This window comes from Chrysemys picta, chromosome 10 (genome assembly GCF_011386835.1).
Source record: "Chrysemys picta bellii isolate R12L10 chromosome 10, ASM1138683v2, whole genome shotgun sequence".
In the NCBI taxonomy this organism is placed as follows: Eukaryota; Metazoa; Chordata; order Testudines; family Emydidae; genus Chrysemys; species Chrysemys picta.
Window position 1 is genome coordinate 27,756,410 of NC_088800.1, and position 15,834 is coordinate 27,772,243.

The window sequence follows — 15,834 nt, forward strand, 5'->3', positions numbered from 1 at the left end:
ATATATAAAACAGCTGATTACTTGACTTTTGCTTTTGAAAACAGTTTTTTCCCTAAAGGTGAATAAAGGGACATTGTCATGTCAAAAACTATATCTTTCTAAAATAATATCCATATCCATGTTACTAAATAACATTAGACCAGTGTCTCCAAACTTCACGGGTGGGTTCCAGAGAGATATGAGTGAGAGAACAAGAGCCCTGTGGGCAGAGAGAAAGCTACCTGACCTGGATCTACATTGCTCTCTGCAACCATGCAGGTAAAAGTCTCCCACACACCTTTCCTTCTTTCTTCTATGGTGGCTCCTTACTGCAAACAGTTCTGGGAGCAGCAGATGTGTACAGGGTTACAGGTTCAGTCAGTAGTCCACTGATCCAAGTGTCTCCTGCCTGCTGCTGTGGTACTCAACTCAGCCATAACAACATATGCAGTTCAGTCTCACAAGACCCCCACGGATGTCTTTTTCAAGCCCCAGGCAGGATGTGGTCTGTGGTTAGTGTGGGAGTGGAAAGGAAGAGCCTGCAGGGATGTGCAGCAAAAAAAGAGAGAGCCAAAGGGGGGAAAAAACAAGACTCAGAGCAGGGGGAAGGAACTGGCTAAAAGGATAGCAGAGAAGGAGACAATGGACAGAAGTAAGGACATACAATGGCAACAGTTTTGGGCAGGAGCTGCGCCAGGGTTTTTGCCACACTAGGCAGCAGCGCTCCTCCTCTGAGCATTCGGCAGCGGGGGAGACCTTCTGCTCTGTGTCTTCGGGGCACTTCAGTGGCGGGTCCTGGAGGGAGTGAAGGACCCGTCGCCGGATTTCCTCCAAAGACCCAGAGCGGAAGACCACCTGCCGCCGAATTTCCGCTGAGGGCGGCAAAATGCCGCCCCCAAAATCCTGCCACCCTAGGCGACCGCCTTGGGTCGCCTAGTGGAAGTGCCAGCCCTGGTTTTGGGGCATGGTGGGAGGACTCATGGAAGGGGATCTGCTGAAGCATTGCAACAGGGGTTTCAACAAAATAAAGCTGGCAGCTACGGGGTTGTGTTACTAACACAGAAAAATGTACACACCTAATTTACTTATCATTTATACTCAGTGTTTGTTCTCTGCATTTCATGCTGCTTGAACAAGAGAAATAGAGGAGTTGTTTGAGATTTTCAAAGCAGTGTATTTGGGACGCACATCTTCTGTTTATTTCAACTGAAGATGTGTGGTGAAATCCACTTCTCTGAAAATCTCAGCAACCTGTCTCTTTGAAATAAACACAGACACAGGGATATTTCTATTGATGCTGCTAGGTATTCTAAAAGCATGCTTTTGCAAAACTAAAATTTGCTTCTAAATTGACTTTACAAAGTCTCTGTAAAACCAAGAGGAAGAGGCTTCAGTCATTATACAATGGAGCAGCCCCTTCTGGTTTCTAGTGTCATTCTGCCATCATGTGGTCCCTTCATTTTGCTCAATGTGGGAGTGGGGGGGGGGGAGAAGGGGGATCCCTTTCTGTAGTAGCAGAGTGGTTCTGACCGTTGAAATACTGTGGTTCCTCTGAGTGCAGGTTTTAGGAGGCAGGGACTATTCCTTCTGTATGGCACAGAACCCTGTCAGGAGTTGGAGTTAGGAATGGAACAGGCAGTGGGATGAGTTAGGGTTGAACTGGATGGTTTCCAGAGAGTAGTTTCCACAGTGGCTCAACTCTATGACTTTCCGAGGAAGATTCCTCCCCAGCTTTCCCTCTACCATGGATCTCTCCAGCAACCAGCCTGAGTATCTTAGGCTGGAAACTGGGTTTGCCCCATACAGCTTGATCCTGGTCCTACAGATATCAGTACAGTTTTGACTGAGCTAACCTAAATTGGGACTTCAGGATTTGGCTCTTAATGTGAGGTGCAGAGGGCATACATGAGGCCTTCTGCCCTGGGTTGAGTGACAGTTAGTCAATTGAAAGGACCATGGGATTATTAAGAATTTTTTTCAGGCCACTAATCTTGCATGAATGGGGAGAGGTTGGAAAAGCGGAACCTGGCATTTCTCAGGACTATGTGAACTGCAAATTCCAGACTACTTTTTACCCATAAAAAGAGAGAGCAGCAGGCCTCAGCGAGAACTTACTAAATCCTGATGTAGTTGACTCCACATCCTAATGTAGGGGCTTGAGGTATGAGTAGGCCCATCATTATGTCCCCTGAAGGAAGCTCACAGGCCTTAGAAGAGCATCCGCTGCAGGTGAATTGGGGGGAGAGATTAGGTGGAAGTATACTTACCATCTCACGACCTGTAGGAACCAGATATTTTCTAACTTTGGAAATAGTTTAGTCCAGGATAAGCTCGGGGATGGGCAAAGGTTGGGAGGTGGGAGTTTTTGGTAACTTTTTCCAAACTGGTTCACCTCTCCTTCCTCCTGAATTTACAGAAACAGAAATGCCAATGATGGCTGTGACCATAAATGTTCTCCTTTAGGAGTGGCCCATTTCAATATGTTTGAGTTTGTTTCATGCTGCTGTGGTGGCTAATGGCAGTACAGGGAGGCTTTTGTAGCACTATGAGGGCTTCTGGCCGTACGGGGAGGTTCTCACAGTGCTACAATGGCTTCTGGTGGTACAGGGAGGCTTTCATAGCACTACGATGGCTTGTGGTGGTCCAGGGAAACTTTTATAGCTCTGTAATGGCTTGTGGCAGTAAGGGAAGGCTTTCATAGCACTATGATGGCTTCTGGAAGTATGGGAGGCTTTCACATATGAGAAACCATTACTGTATTCACAGATTAAAACATTTACTTAACGTCAGCATTAATACTTAACACTTGAATTGAGCATTTAACATCTGCCATTTAACATCCTGGGAGTGGTGATCAGCCAGTCGCAGGATGGGTAGCGGAGATCTCATTCAAGAAGCAGGCATCCAGCTTTATTCACAGACAAACCCATACACTCTTAAATAACAGATAGAAAAGAAGATCAGACTTACACTTCTTATTTACATTTTTCTCCAATTTGTCTATTCGTTCTCAGAGTGTGGCTGCCACAGCTGCGCTGTTGCTCTTCTGCCACGGATGCAGTGGTGGTTACTGCTCTTCTGTTGCTGCTGTCAAGGTTGCTCCTTGTTGCCAAGGCAACCTTGGAATTCTGCTGCTGTTTTTTCACGTAGCTGCTTTCCAGGATGTTCCAGTCTTCTTTTCAAGCAGCTTCCATTCTTCAGCTTCAGCTTACTGCTTTTTGGCTGCTTCTTGAGGCTTCAAGCTCCAAAAATACCCATGTCTAAGACAACCCCCAACAGAACTCCAGGGGACCTTGGCAAGACTTCCCAGCCATCCCTACTGCCCAGACAAGCTGCCATACTCGCTGACAGTGGATTAGGGAACTACCTGTGATGTCTTCCTATCCTCAGCCCAACTTGGTCAGATCGACAGTGGTTTTTCTAGCTCCCCCGAAGAGCTCGCATTTCTGAAGACAAGACAAACAGATTTTTGATTAGAAGAGTCAATTCCATTTATTGGAGGGGAATAAAGTCATGTTACTTTTCACAAACGGGTGGTATCACCTTGCCCCTTAAATGTGAAAGGACCAATGCAGTAGTTTGTGCAAAATGAGTTGGAGTGGCATAGGGCCTGTGAACAAGCGGCGTACTCACCTTCTCTTCTGATTTCCACACCCACTACCCTTGTGGAGGTAGTGGAGGCTTATGAAGGAGTCTTTCTGCCCTCATGTGGTCTCTGTTCCCCAAATGGTATTTTCTACATGGATGTCTTCCTTGGGGCAGGGAAGAAGAACCAGCTAGTGACTCAGTGACTGCTGAATCTTTGATTCATATACCTTATGGGGCTGCTTTTCAGATGATGGCTCAGGCCCAATGGAATCCCTGGTAAGTGGGAGGCTAAAATAGCTTCCATTTCACCTGACATTTGTCCACTGAGTGAGGCCTACACTATCCTGGTACACTGCAGGAGTCACACCACTGATATGGGCAGGGATAGCAAATTACTGTGGGCACCTCAGGTTGTCTTTTCTAAGGAAGACTTTCTCCTACTGCCTAAGAGCCTCTAGTCTTGGGACTCTATTTCCCGATGTATAAATTACCTCTGTCATCTAAAATAAACGATCTTGCAGTTGTGAAGTTATCTGTTTCCTGTTACTTTTTCTTGTGATCACTGAACTTCTGCTTTCCTCTCTCTTCACAAGAAATTTTTTAGAATTGGAGACAAAACCAAGAAGAGGAAACCTTTGTAACCCTTCCTCACAGAAGAATGTATTTTTTGGTGATCCTGACTTTTCTAGGACGAATTACTGGTATGTTTCCTATTAAGAAAAATTGCTCATTTCTATGCATATCTCACTTTCTTAATTCTTAAGAGTATTTTGTGTCATTCATTTTCTGGGATGTTTAATCTAAACACGTACTGAAGTGTAGCATAAATATGAAATTAAAGAATTAGAGTTGGTTTAAGTTTGGTTAAGAATAGATTGTGTTATAAAGAAAGGCCCTGACTAGCAAGTAGAAGGAAAGCCTTGAAAATAATAAGGCCAAAAGACATGGAGTAGGGAGGATGGCTGGTTCAAAAAATAATTAATGAGATAAGGAAATTTCTAAAAAGAATGCCTCTGACTGACAGGGTTGTCTGCAGATGGTTTTAAATAAGGCAAAGAGAATCTGTCTTAATAGGAGCCAGCTTGGACCTTTCCACCCCACGTACCTGTATGATCTTAAAAGTAAAGCCTGGGTGAACCCGAGTACAATGAAAAAGCTGTTGGACAATAGGGAGAAGGAGAAGAGATAAGGAGCAAAGATCTTGGGAGAAAGCAGGTTATAAACCTTATCTGGATTAAAACTGAAAATTAGGGTGAACTGTCTCTAATTATCCATTAGCTAATTTTTTGAAGGGCATAAAAAGTTATGAATTTGAGGGTTGTCACACCCTACCACCTGATCATGCTTGTGCACACCAGGACTAGATGGTTTTCCCTAGGTCTGGCCTATTTGTAAGTGATCACATGCTTATGAATACTTTGTTACTGTATTGGATGTAGTGACTGCTTATTTTAAGGCTGACAGGCATGTTTAGAGGCATGTTAAAATACTATTTGGTCTTTGGACTTAATAAAAGAATTTATAAATTAGTGTCTGGTGGTCTCCCATATTAATAAATAATAATTCAACAAAGTATTTCCGATTGCAAGCTACATTTACTGACTTAAAAATGTTGTAAAAGGTTATTTTCTCAACCAATAAATGGACTGGGGAGGGGCATTAGAGATGTCTGGAAAGTGCATTTGTGTGAAATACGGAGGGGGAGGGTTAGGGGAATGTTTCAAAAGTGCACGTAGCAGGTGGCAAAGTTAAATGGGAATGGGGAGTTTTTACTGGTGGTTCCCAGATCTCTCTTCCTGAGCAATAGATCCAGCAACAGCCGTGGGATGCAGTCAATCTATGGCTACACCAGGGTCTGTGGGAACACTTGTGCAACAAAAGCAAAGATATCAGCGTGAACTCTTTCTTCGGTTTTGTCAAGTGGCAATAACATTTTATATTGCACTAAGCAAAAGTGAGTCACTTTTTAGGGAAGCGATCTCTATATTTGGGTCAGATCTTGCCTCCCTTACTCAGAAGGAGTAGCACCTTTCTTGCTCCTCCCAGCGATAAGGGTCACAGAGTCTGGCCCTCAGTGAGCTTGCACAGTGCTAATATATTACATGTCACCAACTACCATTTTGCTAAGGAAATTTTCAAAGAGAGTTAGAAATTGCATTCAGCCCTATTTATTTATTTCATTGAATATGGGCTCAAACCTGCTACTTGTGAAATCAAAGAGTCCCATAGACTTATAAGGAAGCAGGACTGGGTCTTAAAAATACACAAGTTCTGAATGTGACTGACCAGTGCTTCCTTTTTTTTTTTGGTACAAAAATATTTTTTCCCCAGCTGTATGTGCATAACTGAGCTTCAAACACAGCTTTGTGCTAGCCAAAGTCACACCCACAGCTGAGGAGGAGAGAAAAGATATATTAACTGTCAACCTCTAATTTTGCTTTTGAAAGTATACATGGGATATATTGTGTATCATGTGTCTTGGGCCATTGTTTTCTTCTTATTGAGTACCTTTCCTAACCACGCCTTTATTAAGCTAAATTAATACATTCATACAATAAACACCCCAATAACCAGTTCAAGACACAGCATCAATAAAAGATCATAGGACAGGATCAAATCAGTCATACCCCGATTGGCTAAATCTACCCCAAGAGATCCAACAGAAGCTATTTTAAGTAATTTTCTTAGGTCTTTGTGGCAAGGACTCTCCTATGAAAGGGAACTGCTTTATAAGGGGGAAAAGTCCCATTGGGGCACCATCCTGTTGTGGGAGGCAGAGAATAGGCCCTGAAAAGTCAATCTGCCTTTCACTCTGTTCAGAAAGAGCACAATAGAGGAGGTTGGAGGGCTCATGGTCTAGTGCAGGGAGAGTCTGTCACAGCGTCTGCTCATGGCAGAAGGATGCTGCGGAGAGAGAGGAATGCAGGGCCTGTTGGGGCTTTTGTAGTTTGGACAAGTATTAACCTTCTAGACTCCATGGCTGGCAAAACATCCTCAACTTTGCTGGTCAAAATTTGACAAAATTCAAATTCTGATAAAATTTTACATAATTTTGAATTTCAATGGATAAAAAACTGGAAATAAAATGTTATGACTATTTTCACAACCTTCTAATCAAAACATGAAATTTCAATGAAAAAAAAAAAAGTGGACTATATTTCCCTATCTTTCAACCAGCTGTAGTTCTAAACCCAAATTTATTCAGTACTGTATTTAAAAAGCTGTGAAAATACAAAAGCTAAAATGCTTTGTCTATTTACTTACCATCATCTATGCTTATATTAACATAGCTCTAAGTATGCTTAATTTTTTGCAGCAGACCAGCCGGAGGAGCTCATGCACAGTTTTTTGTTGCATTTCACCAAAATGGTGATATTTTATAATAATGCTACAAAAATTTCGGAAAGAGGATTGGAGGCATAATCGTGACAACAGTGCCTCTTCGACACATGCCTCAAAGCCTTTGTAATTCACATGTAGGCCCCGATTCTGTAATCAGTAATGGCAGGTGAGTAACTTTATGCATGTGAATAGTCCCACTGAATTTTGGAACTGTTCATATGCACAAACGTTCTCAGGATCAGGGACTTAATCTCTATGTAGTTTGCTAAAAGTTAACTAGCAAGGGCCAGATTTTCTAAGTGAAAAATGCAGTTTTGTGCCATGGCTGCTTGTGATTAGCCATTGGTCAAGGGAATTAATAAATATGGAAATTGTTAGTATAAGAATACTGTGACAAAGTTCCTCCTCTATCTTGGTGGGTCCTGCGCTTATTGGCGGATTTTCCTGCCTCAGAGATTCACCATGTGGATTGGGGAACAGCCCAGAGACCCTCACCTCTGGAAGAACCCACAGTCCAGGTCAATTGGGAGGTTTGGGGGGTCTGTCACATATCTCTCTCCCCTGCTCAACGCCAAGGGGTTGGGCAGCTTGGGACGCCAGACAGTGCACACGTGACAAGCCATCGGCGTTGCCATGATGGCTCCCTGCTCTGTGTTGCACACGGAACTGGAAAGGTTGGAGGGATAAGAACCATCTGGTCACCCTTGTGTTCTTCTCCTTGTTCCGCTGCATCCATTGAAGAGGGGTATGGTCAGTCACGAGGACAAATCCGTGCCCGAGCAGGTAGTAGCGCAATCTTTCCATGGCCCATTTTACAGTGAGGCATTCTCGCTCCACCACTGCATATTTTTGTTCCCTTGGAAGGAGTTTCCGACTGAGGTATAGAATTGGGTGTTCCTCCTCCCCGACCATCTGTGATAGAACGGCCCCCAACCCTACTTCCGATGCATCCATCTGCAGGATAAACTTCTTGGTGAAATCAGGGGCTATCAGTACAGGGTTACTGCAGAGGGCAGTCCGTAGGTCTGTGAATGCTTCCTCTGCTGTGTCAGACCATCTCACCAGATCAGGCCCACAGGCTTTCACTAGGTCTGTCAGGGGGCTTGCCCTTGTGGCAAAGTGGGGGATAAATTGTCGGTAATACCCCACCATACCTAGAAACGCCCGGACTTGTTTCTTGCGACTTGGTCGGGGCCAATTTTGGATGGCCTCTAACTTGTTCACTTGGGGTTTTACCAAACCTTTTCCCACAATGTAGCCAAGATATTTGGCCTCTGTAAACCCTACAGCGCACTTGGCAGGGTTTGCTGTAAGGCCAGCTCGCCTGAAGGTATCGAGGACTGCCTCCACCTTCTCCAGGTGGGTTTCCCAATCTGGGGTATGAATGACCACATCGTCCAAGTAGGCAGCAGCATAACTGTTATGCGGGCGTAATAACTTATCCATGAGGCGCTGGAAGGTAGCTGGGGCCCCATGTAGTCCAAAAGGGAGGACAGTATATTGAAAAAGACCCTCTGGTGTAGAGAACGCAGTCTTTTCCTTTGCGTCTTCTGCAAGGGGAATCTGCCAGTACCCCTTTGTCAAGTCTAGGGTAGTCAAGTACCGGGCATTACCCAAACAGTCCACTAGCTCATCTATGTGAGGTATGGGGTACGCATCGAACTGGGATACTTCGTTTAGTCGCCGGAAGTCGTTGCAAAATCTTGTGCTGCCATCAGGTTTGGGCACCAGCACGATTGGGCTGGACCACTGACTGTGGGATTCTTCGATGATCCCCAATTCCAGCATTTTTTTTTATTTCTGCTTTTATTTCCTCCCTTTTTGCCGCTGGCACCTGATAGGGCCTCATTGTTACTCTGGCCCCAGGGTTCGTGACGATGTGGTGATATGTCTCAGTTGTTCGACCCGGTTTTGTTGAGAACACATCTTAGTTCCGGAAGATCATCTCAGACACCTCATTCTTCTGGTCTGGTGTTAAATCGGGAGACACTCTCACCTGTTTGGAAGGCTTGTTTTCCTGGGTTAGGTCTTTTTGGACCGTTGTGCATGCCTCTTGTGCAAGCCAGCATTTCAGAAGGTTAATGTGATAAATCTGTTCTTGTTTTCTGCATCCTGGCTGCCGCACCTTGTAGGTTACTTCCCCCACGGGTTCAACCACCTCATAGGCCTCCTGCCATTGGGCCAGAAGCTTGCTTTCTGCCGTGGGTACCAACACCATAACCCGATCCCCTGGTTGGAACTGTCGCACTTTTGCCTGGCGATTGTAATGGGTTCGCTGGGCCTCCTGTGCCTTCTCCAAATGTTCCTGTACAATAGGGGTAACCCGGGCTACCCGGTCTCGCATCTGCATTACATGCTCTATTATATTTCTCCCCTCATTGGGTTCCTCTTCCCAGATCTCTTTGGCGATATCTAGCTTCTGGGTAGCCAGTAGCATAGTCCAAAACAACAAGTATATATTGGTGGCCCCGAGCCGTCTTCTCCAGGGGTTCCACTAGGTCCATGGCTATTCGCTCGAAGGGGACCTCTATGATGGGAAGGGGTACTAAAGGTGCCCTCAAGTGGGGATGGGGACTGTGCAGCTGACACTCTGGGCAGGAGGCACAGTACCTCCGCACTTCATGTACTCCGGGCCAGAAGAACCGTCGTAGGACTCGTGCCAGGGTCTTCTCTACTCCCAAATGCCCCCCAAAAAGATGATTATGAGCAAGACTTAATACAGCGTTCTGGTGTTTTTGAGGTACTAGGATCTGCTGTACCTTCTGCCCCTATACTGGTGCAACCTGGTATAAGAGATCCTTCTTCATTATGAAATAGGGTCCTGGTCCCTGGGTTTTCCCTTCCACAGGGACCCCATCTATTTCAGTCCCCTCCTTCCTAATGTTGTCATACCCTTGGGTCTTCTGCCTGGTCCCGTCCAAAATTTCCTCTCCCAGGGCTAATCTGCCCAAGAGCTAGGGGCCCAGTCTCTGTTGCCTCTACTGGTTCAGAAGCATTAGGATGGGGGTCAGACTCAGGTGCTTCTCCCTCCTGCGTGGCCTCCTTTTCAGCTGCGCAGGTCCGCCTACCTACAAGAGCGACCCTCTGGCTTTGGGTCAGTATTCGGGTTCCTAAGGCCTTAGCTGCCCTTCTTTCCCTTTTTGTCTTTCTACCCTGTCTGGGAGTGGAGAACAAATCTGGGGATATTTCAGAGAAGATTGGGGGGTTGACAGTCTGCTGTGGATGCCTCACCAATTTTAGGGTCCCCATCTTTCTCCAATCCCCCTACTGGGAGTAAGTTTCTAAACCCTGGGAAGTCCCTCCCTATGAGCACCGGGTATGGGAGTTTAGGGACTACACCTGCTGCTACCTCAGTAGTGTTCCCTTGCATCTCGATTTTTACTGGGATGGTGGGGTAGTAACTAACTGTCCCATGGACACATGTTATCCCCGTACGTTTAGCCTGTAGCAGCTGACTATGCTTCACGAGCTTCCCTGAGATAAGCATGATAGCACTCCCCGAATCAACCAGTGCCGTGGTCCCTACCCCATTTAGTTTCACTGGTCTGGTATACATATGTGAGGTTAGTGAGACCCCCACAAGGGGGATTAGGGAGCATGCAGTGTAACCTCCAGGTTACACTGCATAGGCTCCTCAGCATTGGGACATTGTGCAGCTATGTGTCTCCACTCCCCGCAGGCATAACATCTGTATGGAGCCCTAGGCGTTCCCCAGTCTCTTGGTTTGGGCAGTCTAACATCACAATCCTCTTCTCCCTCAGTGCTCCGACTCTTTGTGGCCTCTGATGGGCCTTCAGCATCTCTCTTTTTTCACCTGGGCCCTCCTGGTGGCCCAGTCACCCGAACTTTAGGGCTTGGTGCTGCTAGTTTAACCCAGGGTGCCTCTTCCTTAACTGGTTGGGTCAGCTCCCTCGCTGTCCTTCGCCTCTCTACCAGGGCAACAACCTCATCATAGGTGGCGGGTTCGTTCTGGCTTACCCAGGCACAAAGGTCTGGCAGTAGTCCCCTCATGTATCAGTCGATGACCAGATCCTCTAGTATCTCTTCCGGACTCCGGGACTCTGTTTGCAACCACTTTCGTGCGAGATAGATGAGGTTATGCAATTGGGACCGCGGGGTTTTGTCTTCCTGGTACCTCCAACGGTGATACCACTGGGCCCGCACTGCGGTCGTTACCCCAGATCTGGCCAGGATCTCTGCTTTCAGCTGGGCGTAGTCTGCTGCAGCCTCTTCAGGCAGATCATGGTAGGCCTTTTGGGCTTTCCCACACAGGAATGGGGCAAGGATGCCAGACCACTGATCTCGAGGCCAGGCCTCCCGTAGGGCTGTCCTCTCAAAGGCCAGAAGGTATGCCTCTACATCATCCTCCCACGTCATTTTCTGCAGCCAGTGGCTGGCCCGTATGAGCTGCATCCCATCATGGCCACGGTTCAGCTCTGTAAGGGTCTTTACCTGGTTTACCAGTTCCCGCAACATAGCTCGGTGTTGGGCAGCCTGGTCCATCAGCAGGCGATTAGTCTCTTGCTGCAGCCGCACTGCCTCCTGTTGGGCAGCTGCCTGGACACGGGTAGCCTCCTGCTGGGCCACTGTGGCTTGTATCAGTGCCCGCACTACGTCATCCATTGTGATTGAATAAATAAATAAACCCTCTCTCTTTTTTTTTTTTTTTAAATCACCCTCCTTCTTCCGCCGTGCTGTGCACACCAAGATCCCACCCCTGACACCGGTTGTGACAAAGTTCCACCTCTATTTTGGTGGGTCCTGTGCTTATTGGTGGATTTTCCTGCCTCAGAGATTCACCATGTGGGTTGGGGAACAGCCCAGAGACCTTCCCCTCTGGAAGAACCCACAGTCCAGGTCAATGGGGAGGTTTGGGGGGAACTCACACCCACCCTCTACTCCGGGTTCCAGCCCAGGGCCCTGTGGACTGCAGCTGTCTATAGTGCCTCCTGTAACTGCTGCATGACAGCTACAACTCCCTGGGCTACTTCCCCATGGCCTCCTCCAAACATCTTCCTTATTCTCACCACAGGACCTTCCTCCTGGTGTCTGATAACGCTTGTGCGCCTCAGTCCTCCAGCAGCACACACTCTCAGCTTCTTGCGCCTCTTGCTCCCAGCTCCTCACATTCCCACCACAAACTGAAGTGAGCTCCTTTTTAAAATCCAGGTGCCCTGATTAGCCTGCCTTAATTGATTCTAGCAGCTTCTTCTTAATTGGCTCCAGGTGTCCTAATTAGCCTGCCTGCCTTAACTGGTTCTAGCAGGTTCCTGATTACTCTAGTGCAGCCCCTGCTCTGGTCACTCAGGGAACAGAAAACTACTCATCCAGTGACCAGTATATTTGCCCTCTACCATACTCCTGTACCCCACTGGTCTGGGTCTGTCACAATACATATTTGTACCCTATTTTCTTCTTTTGAACTCTCTTTGGTATCATTCTCATGGTCAGAAATGGCCACAAAAACACCCTTTAAAGCAAAGTTAATGTCAAGACTTAAGCTATATAATTTGATGAGAATTCACTATGAACTGTGCAATATTTTGCTCATTCCGCAAGGTCCAAGTATAAAATTCCAGATCTGTGTTCTTAGTGCTAGATCCTACAAAGTGCTGTGGGGGTCATAGGAAGTGCTCAGAGTCCCGAGCTTCTGCTGATGGCAAGGGGAGGATGTTCAGCATGACCCAGGAGGAACACAGCAGCATCCCAGAAGCACACAAGCTTGCAGGATTGGTGCTTATAACCTGCAGCACTTTCTTTACAGTATTATTTGTAAGATGATTTCTGAATCATTTTGCATCATTAACCATTTACATATTTTTAACAGGTGAGACTTTCTTTCATCATTATGAAAATGGAAATTTCACACTTACGTGCAATAAAACAGTGGCTAATGGGAAGAAGGAAACAGTTTGGTATGAAACTGAAGAAACTCTGCAAAAATTCCAAGTAATCAAATGCAGTAATCAACAGCCCAAAGTAATCAATGGACCAAACAAATGCTCTGATAAAACAAAGTGTACAAACCAATTATCAAATCCTGCTTCCAGAGGTGGTGGGGTATTTGCATGTGAGCAATTTACAAATACTGGAACATCACAGACTTGCCCACTTTTTACCAATGTGACTCACTGCAGACATTATAACTTTTTTATTGTGGTGATAATAAACCTTACTGCAGGTGAGTGCTTTTCTTGCGGGGGTGGGGGAGGAAGGGTTTATTTTTATCAATAAATTCTAGAGCTGAGAGGCCAGAAAGGGAGTTAGTGAGTTTAAGAGGAGCTTATTTAGAGAATTCAGGACTGAGGACCAGATTCTCCCCCTTTTACTTACAGTGAATAGTACTATTCTCCACCAGTGTTCCCTTGACTTAAATAAGGAACACTTATGGAGGAGGTGTTCTATGAGTGAGGGTGACTGAATTTGGCTTTGAATGAATTAGGCATCTGAACTAGTAAAATGGTGAACAAAAGTGGAAGTTGTTTAAAAAAAAGAAAATAAATTAAAACAAATATCGGGTGGGTGGTCATTGAAAATCTGCACTTTTTGCCATACTAAGTCTACTTACCCTGTTATTTAGATACATTCCAACTCAAAGGCCTACTCATGATGTCTTTATTCAGTTTTCGCTCAGTCCTTTTTTGGTAAAGTCCCACTGATTTTAGCTGAAGAAGTTGTGTGACGGGTTGGATCACAGAAACCCCCTTGGGAGCTGCCACCCGCTGTGCCAAGACTACTTCTACCCCTGCTTTCCCTGCCAGCTCAGGACTCCAGCACCCTGTCTTGCTGAGCCAGACACTCCCATCTGCTCCCACAAAGACCCAGGGTCTGAATTACTTGCCCCAAAGCTGCAGGTTTACCTGAAAGCAGCTAACAGAAGTGTTCCTGTCTTTAACACTCAGATGCGGAACTCCCAATGGGGTCTAAACCCAAATAAATCCATTTTACCCTGTATAAAGCTTACACAGGGTAAACTCATAAATTGTTCACCCTCTATAACACTGATAGAGAGATATGCACAGTTGTTTGCTCCCCCAGATATTAATACATACTCTGGGTTAATTAATAAGTAAAAAGTGACTTTATTAAATACAGAATGTAGGATTTAAGATGTTCCAAGTAGTAACAGACAGAACAAAGTAAGTCACCAAGCAAAATAAAATAAAATGCGCAAATCTATATCTAATTAAACTGAATACAGATGAGAGCCTCACCAATTCCAGAATGCTCCCTTTTATAGACTAATCTCCTTTTAGCCTGGGTCCAGCAATCACTCACACCCCTTGCAGTCACTGTCCTTTGTTCCAATTTCTTTCAGGAATCCCGGTGGGGGTGGGGGGTGCAGAGGCTCTCTCTTTTGCCAGCTGAAGACAAAATGGAGGGGTTTCCCAGGGGTTTAAATAGACTTTCTCTCGTGGGTGGAGACCCCCTCCTCACTCCTATGCAAAGTCCAGCTCCAAGATGGAGTTTAGGAGTCACCTGGGCAAGTCACATGTCCATGCATGACTCACAGTTTTTACAGGTAGCATCCATTGTTTACATGCTCCCTTGAACGTCCTCAAGTAGACTTCTTATGTGGATTGGAGCATTCCAAGATTCATTGTCCTTTAAATGTTTCTTGATTAGGTACTTAATTTCAACATTCCTTTCTCCAGGAACTGACCAAATGCTCTACTAAGGTTATTTAGAAATCAAGCCAGTACACAGCCAACATTCATAACTTCGAATACAAAGATGATACATGCATACAAATAGGATTAATACATTCAGTAGATCATAACCTTTGAGATATGTTACATGGCATATGTAGCATAAAACACATTCTAAGCATATTTCCATATAGCCTTATGGGAGGTACCGTCACAAGTTGCTCTTCACTTCCCCCTAGAAACAGGGCCGGCTCCAGGCACCAGCAAACCAAGCAGGTTGGGGGCAGCACATTTTCAGAGGCGGCATTCCAGCCAGCCTTTTTTTTTCGCTTGGGGTGGCAAAAGCCTAGAGCCGGCCCTGGCAGCAGCAGCGCATCCTGCACGGGCGGCGCTCTGGGGCTGCTGCAGTTTGTGTCGGGGAGCAGCGCCCGCACCTTATGGCCGGGTGGGCTCCAAGTGCGGGACACTGGAGCTGGGGGCTGCCCCGCGGGGTGCACGGAGCCGCCTGCAGGTGCCACAGGGCAGATGCCCCCCAGCGCCGCAGCCAGGGACTGTGGCAGGGCGGCCAGGAGCAGCAGCAGGAGCGGGGCCATAGAGGGCGGGGTGTTGCCATGTGGGCATGTCCCGCTCTCCGGGGCTCCGCTCCCTCTGGGGCTGCCCTGCCCCGGCTCCTCAGCCCCCTGCCAGGCAGTCCCCTGGCTCTGCCCTCCCGGGTCCTGGCCGTTCCTGGAGGCGGGAGACCCGGTTGGAGGGACCCTGGGCTGAGGCGTGGCCCAGGAGCCCCGCTGCTTACCCTAACCCCGCCAGCGTCGGACCAGCTGGAGGCGAGGGGGGGAGCGGGCGGAGTCAGCACTGGTGGGGGAGAACCCAGGGTTGGGGTGGCAGGGGGTGCGGGTGGGGGAGGGTAGGGTGGGGAGGAGCTGGGCCACCCGGGGGGGGGCAAGTGGGGCAATTTGCCCCAGGCCCCGGGCCCTTCAGGGGCCCCGCGAGCCCTGGCCCGGCAGAGGTCCGGGTCTTCAGCGGCATTTCAGTGGCGGGGGGCCCTTCAGTGCTGCCGAAGACGTGGCGCGACTGAAGGGCCCCCCGCCGCCGAAAAGCCGCTGAAGACCCGGACTGCCGCCGGCTGATTACAAGAGCTGCAGCTCCCCCACTTTGCCCCAGGCCCCCTGAATCCTCTGGGCGGTCCTGGTGGGGGAGAGCCCAGCGCTGGGGCGGCATGCGGTGCGGGTGGGGTGGGGGGGAGAGCCCAGCGCTGGGGTGGCAGGGGGTGCGGGTG

At 47.4% G+C, this 15,834-nt stretch overlaps 1 protein-coding gene across 1 annotated transcript in view; it reads left to right on the forward strand.

The window, feature by feature from the left end:
- Nucleotides 1-3,184: 3,184 nt before the first annotated feature.
- The window catches only part of LOC101951510 (uncharacterized), a 56,685-nt gene continuing 44,035 nt past the window's right edge, over nt 3,185-15,834 (forward strand). The window contains exon 1 of the transcript XR_010591045.1: nt 3,185-4,268. The gene's annotated coding sequence lies outside the window, so the exon portion shown is untranslated. The remainder of the gene's footprint in view (nt 4,269-15,834) is intronic.